The following is a 22389-nucleotide window of genomic DNA, read 5'->3' on the forward strand; positions in this document are numbered from 1 at the left end:
TACATTTTGAAGAGGTGTTGTCTTTACAGCAGCTTGGAAATTGAAGAGCTACATTAAACAGCATTCATCTTGCAGATACGGTGGTGGTATTGAGTCTGAAGCAGCTGGTGGGGATTGAGAGTAGATCTTAACAGTATTCATCTTGGAGATTCTTAACAGTATTAATCTTGAAGATGAGTGCAGTATTAGAGCTTCTAGAAGAACTTCTGCAGCAATCATCTGCATCTTGAGGAGGAAGAGTGCACTATTAGAGCATCTGGAAGAGGAGTTGGTAGTGTCTTCGCAGCTGATTATCGAAAACCTTTCTGCTAACAGTATTCATCTCGAGTCTTGCAGAAAGCTCAACAGCAGCAGTATACATCTTGAAGAGCAGGTAGTGTTGAATCGTTGCAGCAGCTACTGGGTGTTAAAAGCTACTGCTATACAGCCGTAATCTTGTAATCTTGGAGAAGGTGTTATGATGTGTATAGAAAAAATTCTGCTAAACAGCTTTCATCTTGAAAGGGTGGTGGGTTGTTTAATCTTTGCAGTAGCTGCAGGGTATTGTCTTAAGAACAGCAGCCTAGTTTAACACCATTTATCTCGCTTTGCACAACACCATGGATGTTTTACATTAGAACAAGAACAGCAAAACAGTAATCTTCTGCTCAACAGCTTTGCCTTTTTTTTTTTTTATCGAGAATTTGCTAAGCAGTAGGCCTGACTACTTGTTCACCAGAAGGAACCTAAATTTCCATTATATCTCTATCTCCAACACTAGCAATTAATTGCTTTCTTCGATGTTACCAAGGGTGCAGCATAAGCTTGTTCTCCTCTTAGATTTCTCTACACATGGTTCAAGATATTCCTGTAAGTTCAACAATGTAATAAAACTTTTACAATTTAACTGCTAATTGTGTTGAAAATAAATTCTAATCTAAATGGAATTGTTTATTTTCACAATGTAAGATTTAGTAGCAATTAAATCTAAGTTGTATTAGAGGATAACACTTGATTTTTTCAAATATACTGCTTAAGAATTATATATACCCCCCCCCCCGTTTAAAAATTCTATTCAATTGTCATTTTATCAATCTTTGGCAAACAAAACATTTTAAAAAAAATAATTCCTTTTTGTGCTTTGGTATTGTTTTTACTTTCAAACTAGCTAGAAAAATTGTTCTTTTTAATTCTAAACTTCAACGAAACTTAATCTACGGTGACAGTTCTAATAAGCCTTGTCTCATACATTGCGGGGAGTAATTCATACATTGCGGGGAGTAATTCAGATTGGTCTTCATAAGTTAATCGTTGTTATTCTGCAACGGTCAATTTCTGAATGTAACAACTAAACTTTGAGGTCCTGGAGACTCATGATTATCACTATGCAAAACTTGCTCATTTACTAGAACATTTAGTATACTACATTAAGTATTTAACGTTTCAGTTTCGGTATTATCGTGACCTCAGTTGCACAGTTATTGCAGAACTAAACTAAAATACCTTAATGGTAACCCTGGGCGATAAAAGGAACAATTTTACGTTAACACTAACACAAGTCAGTTTATTTTCTTATCGATTCAAGACTATCAAGCATCAATAAACTGAGTATAAACCGAGTATAGTTTCTTATTGATTTAAGACTATCAAGCATCAATAGAGTGAGTATAAACCGAGTACAGTTTCTTATTTGATTCAAGACTATCAACTATCAATAAACTGGGTATAAACAGAGTATAGTATCTGTTAACCTACCTGTCACACACAGTTGGAATGATTTAGAGTTTTTATGAACAGTTCGTTTAGATCTCGTGAGGTGGTAGGGCAAGCTCGAGGATCTTATATCAGGTGACCAGCTGGAGTTTTCCATACATTCCTTTACTAATTAGGTCTTCTACCTCCAAATTATGTCCTCTTCCACCTCCATATCTCACCCATCACGATCAAAGCGTAGCAAGAGGTAGACCCCAAAGGTGCTGACTTTTATCGAGTCATAAGAACCTGAGTAAACGAGGTTAGATTAGTTTATTTCAAGTGACACGATTAGAAAAAGGTCATTAACAATTTCAACATGCAAACTTCATCGATTTTAACTAGATGATATCAGAGAACCAAAAGTTTAATGAATTTTTATTTATTACACGTTATCAATACAGGGAAGAATGAAAAAATATATTCAAATTAAGTTCAAAGCATACAATAAAACCTACTTCAAGTTATAAAAAAAAAGAACACTCCGGTAAGAAATATGATCACTGATCACTCATTTAGAATCTATTAGCATCTAATAAGTAACAGTTTCTATGCTAAATTTGAAAGTGTATATTTGTCAAATATATAAAACCAAGCCAATATCTGGCCCAAAATGTATTTAGTAATGACCTAGTTTGTCAGCTAAGCTGCGGTTTTGTGAAAGCATAATTATCTATAAGTATTTTGTACTATTTTGCATACTTCAGTGGTTTACATGAAATATATACAACTCAAATGACGGCAAAGTGCTCATGTCCTGAATTTAATTTACCTCAAGTTGATTTCCTTAAATGACATACATTTTTAATCATGAAAATGATAAATGAACAACAACAGCTGTAGAATGACCGGATAGCAAGACAAATAATGACCGAAATAAATGAATTTTTACCAAATTTCAAAATGCATTTTAACCCCCTGTGAAACAATTCATTACGTCAGCAGTCATGGCAAACTTTTAGGTTAGTTGAGGGGTAGAGGGCGGTTTTAAAACAACATCCGGGAACTCCTAAATCTCTTAATTGGTTAAAAAAAAAGATATAAGCTCCCAAGAGCGATCGCGAACAACGCATGCACGTCATCATCATTATCATTATTATCATTATCATCATTATTATCATTATTACTATCATTATTTTTATTACTAGCTAAGCTACAACCCTAACTAGGAAATGCAAGATGCTATAAGCCCTAAGGCTCCAAAAGGGAAAATATCTGAGAAAAGGAAACAAGGAAATGAATAAACGATATGAGAAGTAATGAATAATTAAAATAAACTACTTTAAAAACAGCAACAATAAATTATTTCATATATAAACCATAAAAAGACTTATGTCAGCCCGTTCAACATAAAAACTTTAGTTTCCTAAATGAAATGAACAGAAAGGCGCTGGTGTTCACATTTTAGTCTATCAATACGAAGTTATGGAGAGCACCCATTAAGGGAAATTCGTGATTGGCTGGAAGTTAAATCATGTCGAACTTTAGGGAACCTTCTCATCTCGAATTAAATCTTGATTTCTCTCGGAAATTAGTCTAGTTGGAGATTTATGGCACGTTGTAGAGTAACAAATGGAAAACAATAGGAAAATCAGGTTTTTTTTTTTTTTTTTTTTTTTTTTTGTAGAAAACCAAGAGTGACTGGTTTGCTTAAATGCTTAAATCACGATTAGTTGGAAATATATATGGTTATTTTTTGGCGTCAAATTGAAGTATCAAAACCTAGATTATAATTTATAAAACTAAATACTATAAACTATTAAAAAAAACCGATGTAACCGTTAGGTTTTCCTGAATAGATATCAGTTGGTGTTTGGGCTTCAAGTGGACTTTTCTCTCTGAATTAGCATCCACAGTACATGACATCTTAAAATTGACTGATACACTGCCGAACTAAAAATAGGTACTCAACTGCTCGTCATTAAAAAAAAAAAAAAAAAAAAAAAAAAAAAAAAAAAAAAAAAAAAAAAAAAAAAAAAAAAAAAAAAAGGGGGGGGGGGCTCAAATTCGTTCACTTTACAGAAAAATTTAGAGTTAAACTCAGTCAACATAAATCGGACTTAAGTCTTCTGTCTAAATGTTTTGCGAAATTTACGTTAAAACTCTGAAATTGTAATATATTGCAGAAGCTAACAAAATAACCAATTAGGTTTCAGCATTAACCCCGTTCCCAAAACTATGAAAAAAATTACGGTCTGATTTTCTTTCACACAATGCATTCCAATAACCAGATCGAGATGATTATTTAAGATATAAAAACTGCTACTTCTTCCATTAGTTAACACCTATATTGATCTGTGATAAAAAAAAAAAAAAATCACTCAAAATTTATATACATATGCTCGTAAAACTTTGCTAATGGAGACTACTTAAAATCACTCCTTTAATCTAGTAGTAAACTTTACAGTAACAGGGATTATGTATATTTAAATAAGTTCAAAGTTTTCTCTTAAGTTAGGCTACTTTTAATTAAAGTGTGGAATACAAATAACTTGGAAATTACCCAAGTCCTTTTCAAAGATCGCTAACGACAATTAGAAATTTAGAAAACTCAAACTAAAATTCTTATTGATAATGAAGGTGGTTTTATGTTATTGTCAAGACAAATTTTACCTTTAAGATAGTGGAAACCAACGAAAGAAACAAAGAAAATTTGTTGTATTCTTTTGTTAGTTCAAGGTGGGAAGGCCAAATACTGGTGCTATAAATTTCTATTGAACACAAAGTTTATAGCAATTGTGTTACAATTTATCAACGTATTTCATTACATCTGCTATTAACAGACAAAATATCCTTCTGCTTTTAACTCATTAAATCACAGAAGAGAAGTTATGTATGCATCTTAACCAGCAGGTGGTAAATAATTTAAGCTTAATTTTTCTTCAAATTCCACAATGTTGTATAGCTCTCACTTCCCCCAAAAGATTCCAGCACAGAATAAATCTTGAATTTAACTCTTCAAAAGTAAATGTTACAATTTACAGCATTTCCATTTTCGGTGTAAAAGGCCACTTAACTTATGATTGCGAAATCACACCCACACAAAGACCGGCAGTAACAAATTTCCAAAGAAATTAATCGTTCACAGACTACTGTTACCTATAACACAGTAAATGCGATAAAAATTGCAATACTGCAGATTTGAACTTACCGGAACGAATGCTTACTTGGGTGAAGATATTTGAAGATCACTTAAAGTACTTTAGGCACTCTCGTCAGCGTAACTGGCCCGCTTACCGGAAAATTTTCCAACTTTGGCTTTGGAAAATCCAAGGACTAAAGAATATGGAAGTAGTCTACAACAGCACAAGCATTCTTTAGAACGGCTCCCACTGGAAGATAAGTGGTGCCATCTACAAGTTGATTTTCTCCCTTTACTTGGTATACCTGACGAGAATAAACTAAATTAGCCAGTGCTACATATACTGTCTCCGTTCTCGAAATTATAGTAGAAAAAGCAATAATAATAATGAACACTACAGCAACAACCAACACACTACTACTATTATTACTTCTAATGATAATGATAATGATAACGAAGATGACAATAATAATAATAATAATAATAATAATAATAATAATAATAATAATAATAATAATAATAATAATAATAATAATAATAATACACACAAAATGTATTTATGGCTTCATTTACAAGCTAAATGTAAATTTTTACATACATTTCAAACATTATGTGTCATACATTCATATCTAATGACATAGGCTACATCAATACACAATTCAGAAACGCTGTGTATGAACGTAAATGTATGTTAAGAATTCATACTTGAATGCGTAGGCGCACAATGGACTTTACTCTAAACAATTGTAATAATACTGCAAGAATACTGTACATACACATGCATGCACTCACCTAGTATATGCAATACTTATATAACTATTCCCTACACACATGATTAGTAAAAAAAAAATATGGATACTCAATTTTGACCAAACAAGTATGTTTGCATTCATACAGTATAAATGATTAAATACACATTTTGTAAGTAGGCCTGCATACTTTATTCTTATATATACGCAATCATTTACGAAAACTGACGTGCAAAAACATATATCAATACTCTATCAGTACATAATTCAATACATATAAATTTATTACATGTGTCATAGCTTTCTATGACAATATAGTTTCCACCATGATATTATGCAAATTTATGCACACATAATTATTCTAATTGTTATGGATAAAATTCCACAGATGAAAAAAATATATACATAGAATACATATATTCATACACATTGATACATTATAGATTTATAATCACAAAAGAAATGGTGATATTCTTATTAAAGATTAAAATAAAACATAAAAAGCTATTTGAATGCTGCAAAAAATATCTTCGTGCTTAACAAAGAAAACGGCTTTAGCTAAGAAATCTATTAAAAGAAAATGTAGTTTAATTTTTCATGAGTAACTCAATCATTATACCCACAAGTTCTTGTAGAGATAAACCATTTATCTTCATTTATGGGCACATGTGTACACATTAAGAATGTATGTGTTTATAGATGAAGATTTGTAAATATTGGCATACTTGTAAGTGCTCATAACACATGAGTTCATAAATGTTTTAAAATCTTATGCAATGACTCAGAATATCATATGGAATTTTGCATATAGGTTATACAGTATACATAGACTATATTTTACAGAATTATCAAAGAACATTTGAATCAGTAAAATTAAGTAAACCTGTATGTACACACTGATATAGGAATACAAAGACTCAGGCCAATATCCATTACTTAGTATGGAAACACATGATTAGTTTACATACACTTTTATAAGCTACATATGTTGCCTATACTATAATCTATATACATAGACAGAGGAGTTTCAATGTATATAAAAAAACTTATAATATCAAATTTTTATGTATGTGAATAGACATGCATGCAAATAGACAAAACCTACAGTTCTTAAACAAATATTCAATTGAACTTGCACAAACATTTACAACACCTGCATTCGTACAAATGGCTCTATGAGGGAAACAATACTTTCCTAAAACCTTAATCTAGCAAACAGTATTTTTATATGAGGATATCTAGTGTTTTCTTAATAGATTGGATCATTATTGGTTCCCAAACTGTCGTGGCAGCCTGTATTCGAGGAATGACATGTCTATCTAGTCTTTTTTCTCAGATCATTGGATATGACGTCATCTGTGAGCATTGAAAATGACAATTCTTGCCAAGGATGGTAAAGGTAAAGAGAACCTTCTGAAAAGAAACTAAAGTTAATTTATTTTAAAGAATCTTTTGAAAAATATATTGACATTCCTTTGAGGTTTAATTAAGTAAGTTAAGGAGAGCTACGGGTTTCTATCATTCATATATTTCCTTTTATTATAGATAATGGTTTTTGGAGACTTAGAGAATTCTGCCTTACTTGGTAACACTTCTAGTCCTTCCCTCCGATAAGCGACATCAAACCTGAATAAAGCGACAAACTAGGAATAAACGGAGAGATTTTTCGTTCATATAGGGAGCGTATTCAATTATTTTTTTGTATAGGTATATTTAGTTAAGAATACATATATTGTGCAAACATAAGATTGTGGGATGAAAATCAGTAATTAGTTATTGAGACCGGAAGATTTTGGCATCAATCCTGTAGGTGTATTGTATGAAAATCTGTCTGTTCGATGAAAAAAAAAGGCGTTTGTAATATATTTTGAGCACTGCTTTTCGTAATTTTCTCTCTCGGTCCTAGCTTGGGTGGAGAGGGTTCTTGGGCACTGATCATATGTATATATGGTCAGTCTCTAGGGCATTAGCCTGCTTGATAGGGCAATGTCACTGTCCCTTGCCTCTGCCAATCTGCCATTCATGATTGCCCATTAAATCTTTTAAAGGGTTCCAAACGTACGCTGCGCTCCACAGATTCAGAAGCCTCACAGAGAGCCCCATAATCGAAACCCTTGCATAATGCACTTCTAGTCTCTCTATGGCACTAAGCTAAGTTGTGAAGCAGAAGGCCTATTATGATCGAAAAGAGGGATGAATAATAATTATTGTCAAACGTTAGTAGATTCAATACTAAAAAGGCTAAGAAGTGCTATTGACAATGATGGCCATACAAAATTTTAGACTTACCTTTTCTTAAAACTATTTATGTTATAAGCTACAGCTTAACTCATTATGCAGATAATGTATAGTCTAATTAATTTATATAAAGAATAGAAACTTGTTTACTGTTATACCAACGAAATATAAATCTATATCATACCAAAGGAATATATATTTCCTATTACGTGTTTCATGTTCACTATCATATTGTGGGCCAAAACATTCTATTATTCATTCGAATAATTACATTTTACTTGAAACGTAACAAAATACGAATTACAGCCATGAAGTTCCTTCGCTGTCTAAGCTCGATATTATAATAATATTACATATTCGGATACCGAATATTAATTGCGTGTTACCCAATAGTTCACTCAAACCAGCAAACAGAATTAGTCAGTCGTTTAGAGAAACTGTAAAGTTCATCCTACTCCTTATGACGTCCCAAAGACGTATTATCCCTAATAAAAAAAATGATCTGGTAATCTGAATTTATTCCTCTAAAAGAATATGTTATAAAGAATAATTCTATAAGGGCTGTCTACATATTTTAAAAATATATCACTAATTCATTTAAACAAATGATCTTTAGCTCCGTCCCCAGTAGGTAGGGCAAGAGAATGTAGGCTAATCTTATCGAAATTCGTGTTAGTTTGAGGAGCAGCAACACATATTTGCTCGAAATTCCATTTAGGGGGTACATTCCAATCCTCTGATTCGCTATAACTTCCTCAGCCACGATTGGTTATTGCCTTTGGTTACTATACACACACACACACACACACACACACACCTACCATCGCAACAAAAACAGTCAATTATTCCTTCGAATAATTTACATTGTACTTGAAAATCTAACAAAATGCGAATTACATCCATAGCCTATGCTGCAATTACTTCACTATACAAGCCTAATAGTATTGAATTGAAGATCGAATATTAGCCACGTGTTACTCAACACTTCATTCAAACCAGCAAACAGAATTAATCAGACATTTAGACAAGCTTTTAAAGTTCATCCTGCTCTCATGACGTCACAAAGACGTATTTTTCTTAAAAAGATTTGGTAATTAGAATGCATCCCTCTGATAAAATGTGTTATTAAAACATCTTATAAAAGACTGGCTTCACATATTTTGAAGAAAATATATCTTTAATTCTTAAAAATAACAACGAAAAAAAAAAACCTTTAGCTAGAGCGTTTAACATCGATTTTATGAAAATTCGGGCAGGTTTTTCTAACAGCAACTCATAAATCCTCGAAATTCTCTAAAGGCAGGATATTCCAGTCCTCTGATTGGCTGTATCTTCTCAGCTGTGATTGGTTGTTGCCTTTGTTTACAAATTCCCACATACACATCTAACATTGTAGCCATAACTCAGTAAATTATTCCTTCAAAAATGGCATATTTATCTAGCTTACACATTTGATAAAGGGCCAATATTAGTTTTAATATAAAACTAATATAATATCTTATGTTTGTTTTAATAGGAAATTAATTTTTTATCTTTAATTTATTTACAGTAAGTATAGGTATTTTACCTCTAACCAGTTGAATTCATTCATAAAATACGAGATTATATGACGTCATATACAACCACCAATCACAGCAGAGGATGAATCAGCCAATGAGATGCCAGATATTTCCCGCTAAAGAAACTCAAAGTGAGAGGGTTCCTTGGCCCTATTGGCTACTGTTGGCAAACGAGTCGAATCCACAACAGATAGATAGATATTTCGTCTAAATTCTAGTTAAAAGGGATATTTTTATTGATCTACACATACATATACATATCCAACAAGGATATTTAAGATCAATTCTATTACTAAATGATAGATTTCAGTTTGTTACAAGAGAATTTGCCGTTTTAATTCATCATTTACCTGAAATAAGCCTATGTATACTGCTGGGATTTTATCCCTACACTATATGAAGACATATTTCTTATATGATCTGGTAATAGTTTGATCAATTATATTATGCTTGAAATGTAACAAAAATTCGAATGAAAATTACTTAGTTGCTTAACTAATTAAGCGCGATATAATTATAGGTCACTCAATCCAACAAACAAAAGCAAAGACAAAATGTATAATTCATCCTACTCTTGATGACGTCGTCACAAAGACAGACGTATTTTCTGAATAGGAATAATAATTGAGAATTGCAGTTTCATAGAGGACACCTGATATATATATCAAATTTTATCGTAGTAATCAGAATCTATCCTGCTAAGGAAATATGTTGCCAAAACTTTCATAAGGGATTGATTCTATATATATTGAGGAAAATATATTTCTAATTAATTTATAAGAAAAACAAATCTTCAGCTCCATCCCATAAGTTAGAAAACGATTTTATGAATATTCGGGCAGGTATCTCGAATTACTTAAGACCCGGAACTCTTGCTTGGCGGTAAATTTCTGTCCCCTGATTGGCCAAATCTTCCTCAGTTGTGATTGGCAGTTCCCTTCACTTACTATAGCTTCATACACACACACACACGCACAAACGCAGCTATTCTTTCAAATTTGACGTATTTATTTAACTTATTCCCTTCAACAAGATTCATTATTTTTCTTACCAAGTTATTAACCATTTAAGTGCATTACGATAAAAATAGAAGCCTAAGTCATAGATTTATCTGAAATATCTATAAATATTTAATTGCATGACGTCACACACAACAACCAATCACAATAGTGGACGAATCAGCCAATGAGACTAAAGATATTTCCCGCTAAAAATGTATGGTCTGCTGTTGGCAAACGAATCAAAGTCACACAATGATATGGTTTTTTGAGTTAGTTTCCATAAAATTTCCAATTTTTTAGTCGTAGTTTATCTGAAATATGTATACTGTTGTTATGTTAACTCTTACAACAATGTATTACGTAATAAAGATAATGATTTGTTAATAGTTAGTTCAATTATATTACACTTGTAATGTAACAAAATAGGAACTAAAATTATGTAGTTCCTTCACTATTAACTTGATATGATAATAAGTATCTATCGATATCATAAGAAGTATCTATCATGTGTTACTCCTTACGTTCACTCAACCCAAGCAAAGCAAGTTAGACAAGCTGCAAAATTCATCCTACTCGTTATGACGTCACATAGACGTCTTTTTTCACTATTGATTTGGCATACAAAAATTATCCTTCTAATATAATATTCTATAAAACATATTATAAGGGACATTTTCTATATATTTCGAAGAAAATGATATCTCTAATTCCCTTAAGAAAAAAAAAAATCTTCAGCTCCGTCCCTTAAGCTAGAGCATTTAATGGAAATTCGGGTAGGTTCTGCAAACAGCAACTCATACGTCACGGAGCATTGGCAGTGAATTCCAGTCCTCTGATTGGCTATATCTTCCTCAGCTGTGATTGGTTGTTGCCTTCGCTTACTACAAACAAACACACGCAAATCTACATCGTAGCCAGAACTCAGTCAAATATACCTTCGAATATGACGTATTTATTTGATTTATAGACTTCAACAAGATCTATTATTTATTTAATATCATATCAGTAATCATTATAAAATAATTACTTTGGAAATTTTAGTTTTTTAGTCATATTTTATGTGCAATAAATATAGGTTTATTACTTATAACCAGTCAAATTCATTCATAAAATACGATGGCATGACGTCATACACAACCACCAATCAGAGCTGAGAAAGAATCAGCCAATGAGACACCAGATATTTCCCGCTAAAGAAACGCACGAGGTGGGAGCGTTTCTCTTGTTTATGGGCTGCTGTTGGCAAACGAGTTAAATTCTCGCGAGGCATTTCGTTGTTCAAACGTTAATTTAAAGGTTCTTTTTTCCTAGTTCATTTATGTACACATAACGATGATATATGAGTAGCCTAGTAAGAATATTTTCTTATTTCTCATATATTTTAGAAATCATTCAAAAGTTATCAATTGCATACAGACTTTCCCTTCAGTAACCACACCTTTCTTTTCTTTATGGAGTGAGAAACGCATGCAATATGATTAATATCATTTTCATTATCGTCCTAATTTCTACCACATTATTATTATAATTTTGAATATTTTGTGAGATAAGGTCGAGAATTTTGAGTTCATATTTATTGATTTTATAAAAAAAACTACCCCACGTCAGAAGTCCAAAAAGAATACATAGTAAATAGCAATATATACGCTATGTATAGGCCTACATTTCTCTTTTATATGTTTGTTTTGTTATAAACAGTAGCTTAAATACAGAATACAGTAAATTTGGTCATGTCAGCGGAAAAAATAACTTTCAGAAATTCATTTGGCTATGGCTGAAAGCAATTAAAAAAAGCTTGTTTTTTTTTCAGTTTCCTTTATAAACTAGATTAATTGATATGTTCAAAATAGCATTCGCCTCTTTCCCAAATGTACTGCATGATGGGTAGAATGACAATCAACTTGTCAAAGTTATCATCTGGTATTATCCGTCTATTAAAGGTTTAAAGGCCACTCATGAATGACAGAGGCAAGGGACAGTGACATGGCCCTATCAAGCAGGACAATGAATGTCCTTGAGACTTATCATATTACATATGATCAGCGCACAAGCCCCCTTTCCACCCAAGCTAGGACCAAGGAGGGCCAGGCAATGGCTGCTGATTACTCAGCAGAGAGAACTATAGGCTCCCCAAATCCCCCAGTCTTAGCTCACAAGGATGGTGAGGTTGCAGTGACCAAAGGAACTAACGATTTAGAGTAGGACTCTAACCCCAGTCTGGCAATCACCAGCCAAGGACGCTACCACCGGGCCACCACAACCCTGTGCGAAAGTACTTCCCTATCGCCTGAAACCACATGTGTGGCATCATTGCTGAGAAAGACCATTTTGTTTCTTGACTAAAACATCTGCATTGGAGGCAAGCTAATTGGAAACGTCTCTGCCTGGCAACCGCCGGACTAGGATTCAAGTCCACTCAAACTTGTTAGTTTTTTGTTGTGTCTGCAACCTCACCATCCTTGTGAGCTAAGGATGGGGGTTGTGGGGGAGGCTATAGATCTACCTGCTGAGTTATCAGCAGCTATAGCCGGGTCCTCCCTAGTTCAAGCTTGGATGGAGAGGGGCTTCAGCGCGGATCTTGTATACATATAGTTAGTCTCTTGGGCATTTTCCTGCTTGCTAGGGCAATGTAACTGTCCCTTGCCTCTGCAATTCATGAGCGGCCTTCGAACATGACAATGCCAAGATATTTCCCAAGGTCAATGGCATTGTGCAACTCCATGGATATGCCAATGGTGTCTGCTGCTCCTTCTTCGTGTATTTTCCATAATCATTTGTTTCTTCCATGATGTCATAGAGCAGCTCTGTCGTGAGAATCAAGTTGGAAGAATTAAAGAGAAGTGGTAGGTATGAATCCCATCATTGTTGGGGTAGCACTGAAAGAATATATGGGAGATAGTGTCGTATCTTCACTCTTACCATCAACGTCATTTTCGCCTCTTAGTCCAGGTAGCTTCGGAGGTAAATAGGAGTAGAAGGCCGACCTGTGCCAACACCTTGATTTTTTTTTTTTTTTTTTTTTTTTTTTTTTTGCAACCGCCTAAGTGACCAATGACACTATAATCGCTTCGAACCATAGGAAGTCCCAAGAAAACAATCTCTCTATACCTTTGACTTCATCACTTTTAACCCCATCAGGATAAAAATAAGTCACTGGATAAATCATTCACTGTAATAACCTTGTTTTCAACTCCTGTGTTATCTACCTCACTCGAATCTTCACTATTTCACCATAAGTTTCAATAATCTGTTCATCGTCTACTTGTTCACTTCCATTCTTTTCTTCTTTACAATAAGGATTTTTTTTCACTAGTTCTTCCTTTTTGTACTATTTTCCTGTTTTTAAACAGTTTTCCTTTGGAAAACTTTTTTTTCCTCGTTTCTTCACCCTTTACTCTCTTCAGCTTTATTCTCGTCTTTGTCCTCTCCCTCTTCAGGCCCCAGCTCCTTTGCAGCATCTTCAGTCTATATCAAAATGAACTCTCCGCTGCTGTAATGAGGCTTGGTTTTCAAGGGGTAATCCTAGCACTTCTATAAAATCATACTTTTGAGACATATCTTCCTGTATACCATGATTTGTTGATGGCTTCGTTCACACATGCTCTCTAGAATCACCAACATCACCAAAATCCCGGTGCCTTATCATAACCTCACCCTTGGGCACGGTACCACAAACCCCCTTTGGCATTTAGAATTTATCAAGAAACAATAGTTAAACTATTAAAAAAATCAACCCCAAAAATCAACCAAAAGAGCATAAAAATAGTGGATATAAGCAAAACAATATAACAAAGTGGGACACAGATTCCACACAGCATTCAAAGCAGAGATTTGAATCAGACTAAGTTCTTTGTGTTCTACCAACTACTCTGGGTTATTCAGTCGAGTTATACTAATGCTGTGCCAACGAATCAACATTTTCAGGCATGCCTAGACCCTTTATGTTCTCTATATATGTCTGAAAAAAGTTCTTATGAAACTCAAATGGTTAAATATCATTAAAGGCAAGGACAAAGCAATATGAATTTTCCTCAAATGAAGAATAATAGAATCATTATTCACAAAACTAGTTGAAATGCAGGAATCTACTTTCATATGCAAACTTACACACAGTAGCCTATAGTTTTTTTTTTTTTTTTTTTTTTTTTTTTTTTTTTTTTTTTTTACTTATAAACGTGTTAGTGTACTAATAGATAAGAGTATATGTGAATTTAAATGTCTAAGTGCTTACTTGTAGACACTTGAAACAAAAGAATAATACACTACGTGCAAAATCTTTTACATTCTTGTATCAATTCTGAATAACTTATTCAATTACACACAGGCTACATATATACCAGCTATACTGGGCACATATATAAGTAAATTTTCATTAATGTCAACAATTGAATGAATTTTACACAACAATGGACAGATACATAAATGGACGTGTAATTCCTGTCATTAATACAGATACAATATACCCAACACCTAACGCAATGGTGCATGTATAGTCTAGAATATATGCATACACATAATAGCAGATGTGTATACTATGTACATATAGGTAGGCATATAGGTAAATGTTTAGGTAAAAATATACATCAAATACACGAGATTCATTCATTCATATGCAAATATTAAAATTAGGGCATGGTGAGGGAATAGAAGGTCTTTCTAGTTCTTATTTGAGATCGGTGGCTATGACGTCATTAGTAAACGTTTACCTATGGAGACAATTTTTACCCAAGGATCTTGAAGACAGACATCTGCATTCTAAAAGGAAGCTAAAGTTCATATGATTCAAAGAAGCTTTCGAAAAATTCATTGGAATTTTTACAGAAGTTGACTCAGTAGATTAATGTAAATAACAGGTTACTATCCATTCAAACCTTTCAACAAACTATCAAAAGAAATTCTGGTGTCTCAAGAAACTTTCGCAAAGTTGGTAATAGTTTTTTGTCTCTTCGTAGGTGTAAACGATGCTACCAAGCAAAAGTGTGACTAAGTAGTAATAAATAGAGTATTGTTTAGCCAAATGAAGAGCAATGTTGATTTATATCAGAATAATTAAGCATACAATTTTAAAAATCACTCGTAAAATTGCCAATTTATTGGACGAGAATCAGTAATTAGTTATAAAGTCTGGGAGACTTTAGCATCATTTCTACCGGTTTACTGTCAGAAGTACTAGTCGTTCAGGGCAAAGTAGACGTTTGTAATATAGTTTTCAGTAATGCTTCTCAATTTTCTTTTTATCGGAGTAGTAGAATACTTCATAATGTACAAAATGATTATATTTTTATCGCAACTGATATTTTTAATTAATTAATATGCTAAACAGTTATATTTTAGCTGGAACTGTGTCTATACAATTAGCATTGTGAGTACTGAATTATATGTTTTACGATTATATGAATATAGTAAAATACCAGGTAAAGGGATTTCATTATCCAATTGAATTAAATAAGAATGTATCAGTACATTAGTAAATGATTATCAAGTGAGGAAAATAGGGTGTAAATATTGAACATCCTTCCATCTTAGCAGTAGTGACGAAATGATATGGAAAGAACCAATACTTTTTTCTTTACTCCTCATTTAGCAGCAGTGTCGAAATAATATTGAAAGAACCAATACTTTTTTCTTTACTCCTCATTTAGCAGCAGTGTCGAAATAATATTGAAAGAACCAATACTTTTTTCTTTACTCCTCATTTAGCAGCAGTGTCGAAATAATATTGAAAGAACCAATACTTTTTTCTTTACTCCTCACTGTTTGGAAAGTTAAATGAGAAGCGTTTGCTGTATATTTGTTTGAACTCCCGATATTTTAAGAATGAAGTCGCTTCTTGGACTCCCAATGATAGATAGATATGAAAATTACGTTCTTTAATTCAAAATAAACCTTATTCACAATTCATTGCTATTTACATGGATAATATTTTGAAAGACAACTATACTTATTGTTAATTCAGGATTGAAATAAGGTTTTAAGGTAATAATGTGAATTTGAAATTATGTCAATTGTTGTCTAAAGAATGCATTATCGTAATCAATAAATATGACGTATATGTAAAATTAAAAAGAAAATTACTCAGGGTTTCAAAATAGTTCGATAAGGAACATAGAATGGTTATATATGGAATGATTGTAATATATTTTTGCTGCTCAAAATAAAGTAAAAAAAAAAAAAAAAAAATTACATTCGATTGTAAACAATTAAAAGGGATAAATAAGTGAGTTGAGACGTTCAATGAACAAATTATATTGCCTAGCATTAATATTAAGCAATGTTTACAGACTAATTGGCATATCATCTGTATTCATAACTCCTTATCAGTCAAGCAATTGAAGTGATATCTTGTCATTATTAGCATAACACAGTTATTCATTTCCAGCCAAAATATACTCTCTCTCTCTCTCTCTCTCTCTCTCTCTCTCTCTCTCTCTCTCTCTCTCTCTCTCTCTCTCTCTCTCTCTCTCATAACTTAATTACTATATAGATGTAATCAATATTACTGTTACCATGTACTCAAATGTCTGACGCCAATGGGCGCAATAAATCGAGCAAAACAAACATTTCTCTTGTATATAAAATTTATGGATTTTAATAGCTATGTGGTTATGATACACAGAATTCTATGAGAATTTCGAAACACTAGTTTCTATAGTTTACACCGTACCTCCCATAAGCCCTTCCCAAATAACTTGAGTTTCGTAAGAATTGGACCTTGAAAGGATTTCGTAGGAACTCTCACAGTCTCCAAACCATCAGGAAGAGTAGATTAGCTTTAAAAAAAAAAAAAAAATGTCCTTTCACAATGGTCCTTCTTATCATTATCATTAAAGGTTTATAAGTTTAAAGGTCGCTCATGAATAACAGAGGCAAGGGACAGTGACAATGGCCATGCCCTATACACTGGCCATATTTAGTATACATATGTTCAGCGGCCAAGCCCCCTCTGCACCAAAGCTATGAACAAGGAGAAACAGGCAATGGCTGCTGATGGCTCAGCAAGTAGACACTACAAGAAACTATCGAGCTTGAGCGGGTTTCGAACCCCAGTGCAGCAGAAAGCTAGGCAGGGATGTTTCTAATGGGCTACCACAACCATATCATCATCATCAACATTATTATTATTATTATTATTATTATTATTATTATTATTATTATTATTATTATTATTATTATTATTATTATTATTATTATTATTATTATTATTACCTACTAAGCTACAACCCTAATTAGAAAAGCAGAATACTATAAGGCCAACGGCTTCAACACGAAAAAAAAAAAGTCAGTAAGGAGAGGAAATAAGGCAATAGATAATAAATTAATAAAGACTATAGAACAGTTTAAGATCAGTAACAACATTAGATCAGATCATATGTAAAAAATGAAGAAAGGCGTATCAACCTGTTCAACATAAAAACATTCTCTGCAAGTTTAAACTTTTGAAGTTCCACCGATTTAACTACCTGATTAGGAAGATCATTCCACAACTTGGTCATAGCTGGAATAAAACTTCTAGAATACTGTGCAGTATCGAGCCTTATGATGGAGATGGCAAGGCTGCTAGAATTAACTGAATACCTAGTAATACGTACAGGATGGTACAATCGAAAAAAAAAAAACTATGGTAACGTGCTTATAGAACTAACTGAACAACAGTGGCAGATATTAATATCAAGATTAGGATTAAGGAATTTGATAGACTGAAAGTTTTTGTCCAACAAATTAAGATGAGAGTCTGCACCTAAGAAACAGACAGAAAAAGAATACTCTAGACAAGGAAGAATGAAAGAATATTTCTTCAGAATAGACTGATCACAGAAAATTTTAAAAAGGCCCAATAAACAAGTTTTTTTTTTTTTATCTAATTGAAGAAGAAACAGACTTAATATTTTTCTCAAAAGTAAATTTGGAATAAAGAATCTCATTCAAAATTGTATAGTTGTATTTAGTTAAAGAAACATTATCAACGCAGAGATCTGGATGCTGATGAACCACGGTCTCCAGCCTACTTACAGTCATACTTCATGACATAATTTGCACCATGTACTAATTTTATAAGATCTATATTAAGGGATTCAGCAACCCCAGATCTACATTCAGGAGATGGAATTAATACAGAGAGAATTGCATCATCTGCATATTCACCAAGTTTGTTTTCTAGTCCAGATCACATATGTGTTTATAGTACGAAAAGTAATAGTCCAAGAACACTACACTGAGGAACATCAGGTATCATGTTCCTATACGCAATATGGTGCCCATTAACAACAACTCTTTGTAATGTTTTACTTAAAAATTCAATGATGAGAATGCTCACATACTTTCAACTGTTTGAGCTTGAAAACAAATGCCTCGGGATTAACACCGTCAAAGGCAGCAATAAAATCAAAGCCAATCATGCGAACTTCCTGACTACAATAAAGGGCTTTCTGTACAGCATTAGAGATTATAAGGAGGGTATCACATGCTCCAAGGCCTTAGAGTATGCCATATCGATTTGAACGTTATGTCATAAGACGTTCAGAAGCTTTAGATAATATAGGAATTATGGACATTGGGCGGTAATCAGCGGCGCTAGAACTACTACAAACTTAATGGAGTAATATTACCAATTCTCCAACAAGTGCAAAAAGAACCTCTTCTTGGTAACTTGCAGAAAATGATATACATTAGTATGTTTTATAAAAAATGAAAACTCCCATTTGGGTCTACACCTCCATAAGCATCGAGGTCCAACAAGAGTGTGTTAATTTCACGGGATCGGAAAATAAAAATGACAATAGTTTAGTACATTACAAAATTAATCTCAAACATATATTTTCCAATTGCCATAAAAACATTTGCATACACCTGTGAGTTATATGCAAGAATATATGGGTAGGTATGTATCGATATGTGTATAGAAGAATACTTAACAAAATAAATGAAACCTCTGCACATATATTGATACTTGTTTACGATGGATACAAAGTTCACAAACGTTTCTCTAAGATAATGTCCAATTTTCATAAGATCATGCGGTTCCTGCCAGGGATTCAGATCGAATATGCTTATATCGTTTAAATTCTTTTATAATTCTGATGCAAACTATGCGGAATATTCTAAATGAGTGAACAATAATAGTCTAGAATAGTTTTCCCTAAATACCTCAAATGTGCCGTGCACAAAAGAAAGAAAACGATGCTGCGCTTGGAAATCAATTCATAGAAAACGTTTCCTAAATATATTTCATGGGTAACAGATGTAATATTATATAACTATATCGCCCGGATAATCTTAATTGAAAAAATATTTTCTTTCCTTTTCAGGGTATTCTTGGATCAGTGTATTTTTTTTGTCAAAATCATCTCCATTAATCTTCATATCTCCATTTGAATTTATAGAATTACGTAATCATTATAAACAAAATCATATTACATTAGGGCCTCGACATACAATGTACCACTGTTCCTCGAATTGAAATTAGTTGGGGTGCAGAAATTATTCTTGCATTTATACAAACGCGTAATATGTAGATGTGGACATACAAACATAAGCATTTGAAACTGCATATATACGTATATATTACCTTATAAGTACATACAAACACGCAAAATCTATGATTAATTGTTATCCATATAAAAGCATTAATTCAACATAACACATGAAACCTTGACTGTACATAAATATACAAAAGCATGCGCATAACTATAAGTAAGCGTATTTATTTTATTATATAAAGGCACATGGATAAATGTACATGCATATCTCCTCATTAATATAGAAACACACATATAATTAGCTCATATATTATGCATAAGTATATGTATACTGTATACTAAGCGACATATGCATAGGCATTGGAGCATTAAAGCTTAATTATACGCCTATATGTAGCAGATCTATAATTATTAAGGCATAGGTACAAATATACATAGATACAAGTACACAAAACATATGAGTTCATGCGTACATTTGACACATACTTTTATCAAGCAAACATTTATAACGACTACATACTCGTACATACAAATCGCTCTAACAGAAAAGTAGGCCTACTCATCAAACACGGATCCGAGTTAAACTTACCTTCTTATGGGGAAATCATTTGTAGTATTCACTTGCAAAACACTAATCGTTATCACCTCGTAAACTAGATGTAAATTATTTCACACACAACACTCCAAAAACAGTGGTTATGATACCATCCGTAAACCTTGACAATGGCGAAGATTTTCACCAAGGATCTTAAAGAGTATGTACTACATTTTAAAGGGATGTTAACGTTCGTAAATATTTAACAACATTTAAATATCCATTGAAATCCTAATATATTTTGAATGAGTAAATCAGTTTTGACAATGAGTTGTTACCATACGTATTGTCTCTTGTATTTTCAAAAAATTGTTTCTGGACACTCAAGATATCTTGTTAACTAGGCTATCGCCCTGGCCTCCATGTTTACGTAGCCTAAACATCTCGAAGTAGAGAGAGATTAACTAGGCATTAAGAAATAGAGAATTTTATAGCAATATGAAAAGCGCATTCAGATTTTATAGTCATATTTGATCATGTAAAGATATCACTAATTTGCAAAATCACACAATTATAGGATGGTAGTCATGATTTAACGTTTCTGAAAGAATTTATCAATCCTGTCATTTCAATATCAGAAATACTGATCGTTCAGGGCGAAAATAGAAGTTTGCGAAATATATAAAAGTTTCTCTCTTGCAATTTTCTTTCACCATAATAACTGAAAACATCTCATACCAGTAAATGATTTGGATTATCACTATTGGTAATTATCAAATTAATCTCATGTGCTACGATTTGATACCATCTTATGAGCTGTAACAAAACGATTAATATGGTGATTATGTAGTTGATACATGTCCAAACGATTATACCTATATAATTCAAATACACTGTCAACATATTCCCTTATTCAATGGAAAGAAAGTGTACGGTATGTGGCTTAACAATTTATTTCATAATGAGTAATTTGGATTTAAATATTGAAAAGCTTTCCACGTTAGCAGTTCTAGGGTAAACACAGCGAAAGAACTAATGACTTGTTCCTTATAAACGTTTACTAAGGAGAATCTATAGAAGTTTGCCATATTTTCATTGAACTCCCCTGATAAAAAACGAAAAACAGTCCATAGGGCTTCTAATGAGAGTATAAAAGGATGAAATTGAAAATAGTTACATGAAATTAGTATTCTATACAATCACACTTTTGTACATATGGAATAGAATTGGTATTTTTAATAAATGGTACGCTAAAATAAGAGTGATTTTCATTGGCGATCCAAATACTAAACAGCCTGAATCGAAAATTATGCTCACTGTTTACAAAAGTCCTCCAATATAACCAATATCCAAAACTCTTGACAGCGTATGTAATTAAACTACATAAAATCAGAAAAGATTTTCTAAAGTTTGTCATTATACACCACAACTCCCAAAGTCATTCCCAATGAGCTTCAGCCGCCAAGGATTCCGTAAAAACACTGCCACGAGAACAGGACACAGAGACCAAGAAGAAGAAACTTGAAGAAAATAATGAATCAAAGATTGAATTTCATTAAAAGCAGAGACTCTGATTCACACCATAGAAATAGTTGAACATGTTGCAATTATGATGGAACTTGGAAATGAAGGGAATCCGTGAGATAAATAATAAAACGCTTCGATAAAAAACCTAAATGGAAAAAGACGATATAGTATGAAGATAATGAAACTATAAAAACAATGAGATTATGAAGATATTACCGTGAATAAAATGTGACCAGTAACAAAATATTATCATTATTGTTAACTAAGCTGTAAATATTTAAAATAGGGGATTGGTGCAACAGGAAAAGGAAGAAATGGTGAATACATTAACATAGAATAATAGAAGAAATTTTATTAAGATGAATAAGGATTTCCATAGAATTGAGCATTGGTATTTAATGGCAGGTTAGAATATTATCGATCACACTAAAAGATAATTGTAAAAGATGATAGAACATTTTAATAAAGAAAGAATAAATGTAGGACTGAAA

The 22389-nt window shown here is 32.6% G+C and overlaps 1 long non-coding RNA gene across 1 annotated transcript; it reads right to left on the bottom strand.

Annotated features, from left to right (window-relative positions):
• Nucleotides 1–1834: 1834 nt before the first annotated feature.
• LOC137624856 (uncharacterized) lies at nucleotides 1835–20539 on the bottom strand. The gene is made up of 3 exons (XR_011040765.1): nucleotides 20426–20539; nucleotides 4883–5118; nucleotides 1835–1980 (listed from the first exon to the last, which is right to left on the bottom strand). It is a non-coding gene; the product is annotated as an uncharacterized lncRNA (long non-coding RNA).
• Between the last annotated feature and the right edge of the window lie 1850 nt (nucleotides 20540–22389).

The sequence above is a fragment of the Palaemon carinicauda genome, chromosome 31 (assembly GCF_036898095.1).
Source record: "Palaemon carinicauda isolate YSFRI2023 chromosome 31, ASM3689809v2, whole genome shotgun sequence".
Classification (NCBI taxonomy): Eukaryota; Metazoa; Arthropoda; class Malacostraca; order Decapoda; family Palaemonidae; genus Palaemon; species Palaemon carinicauda.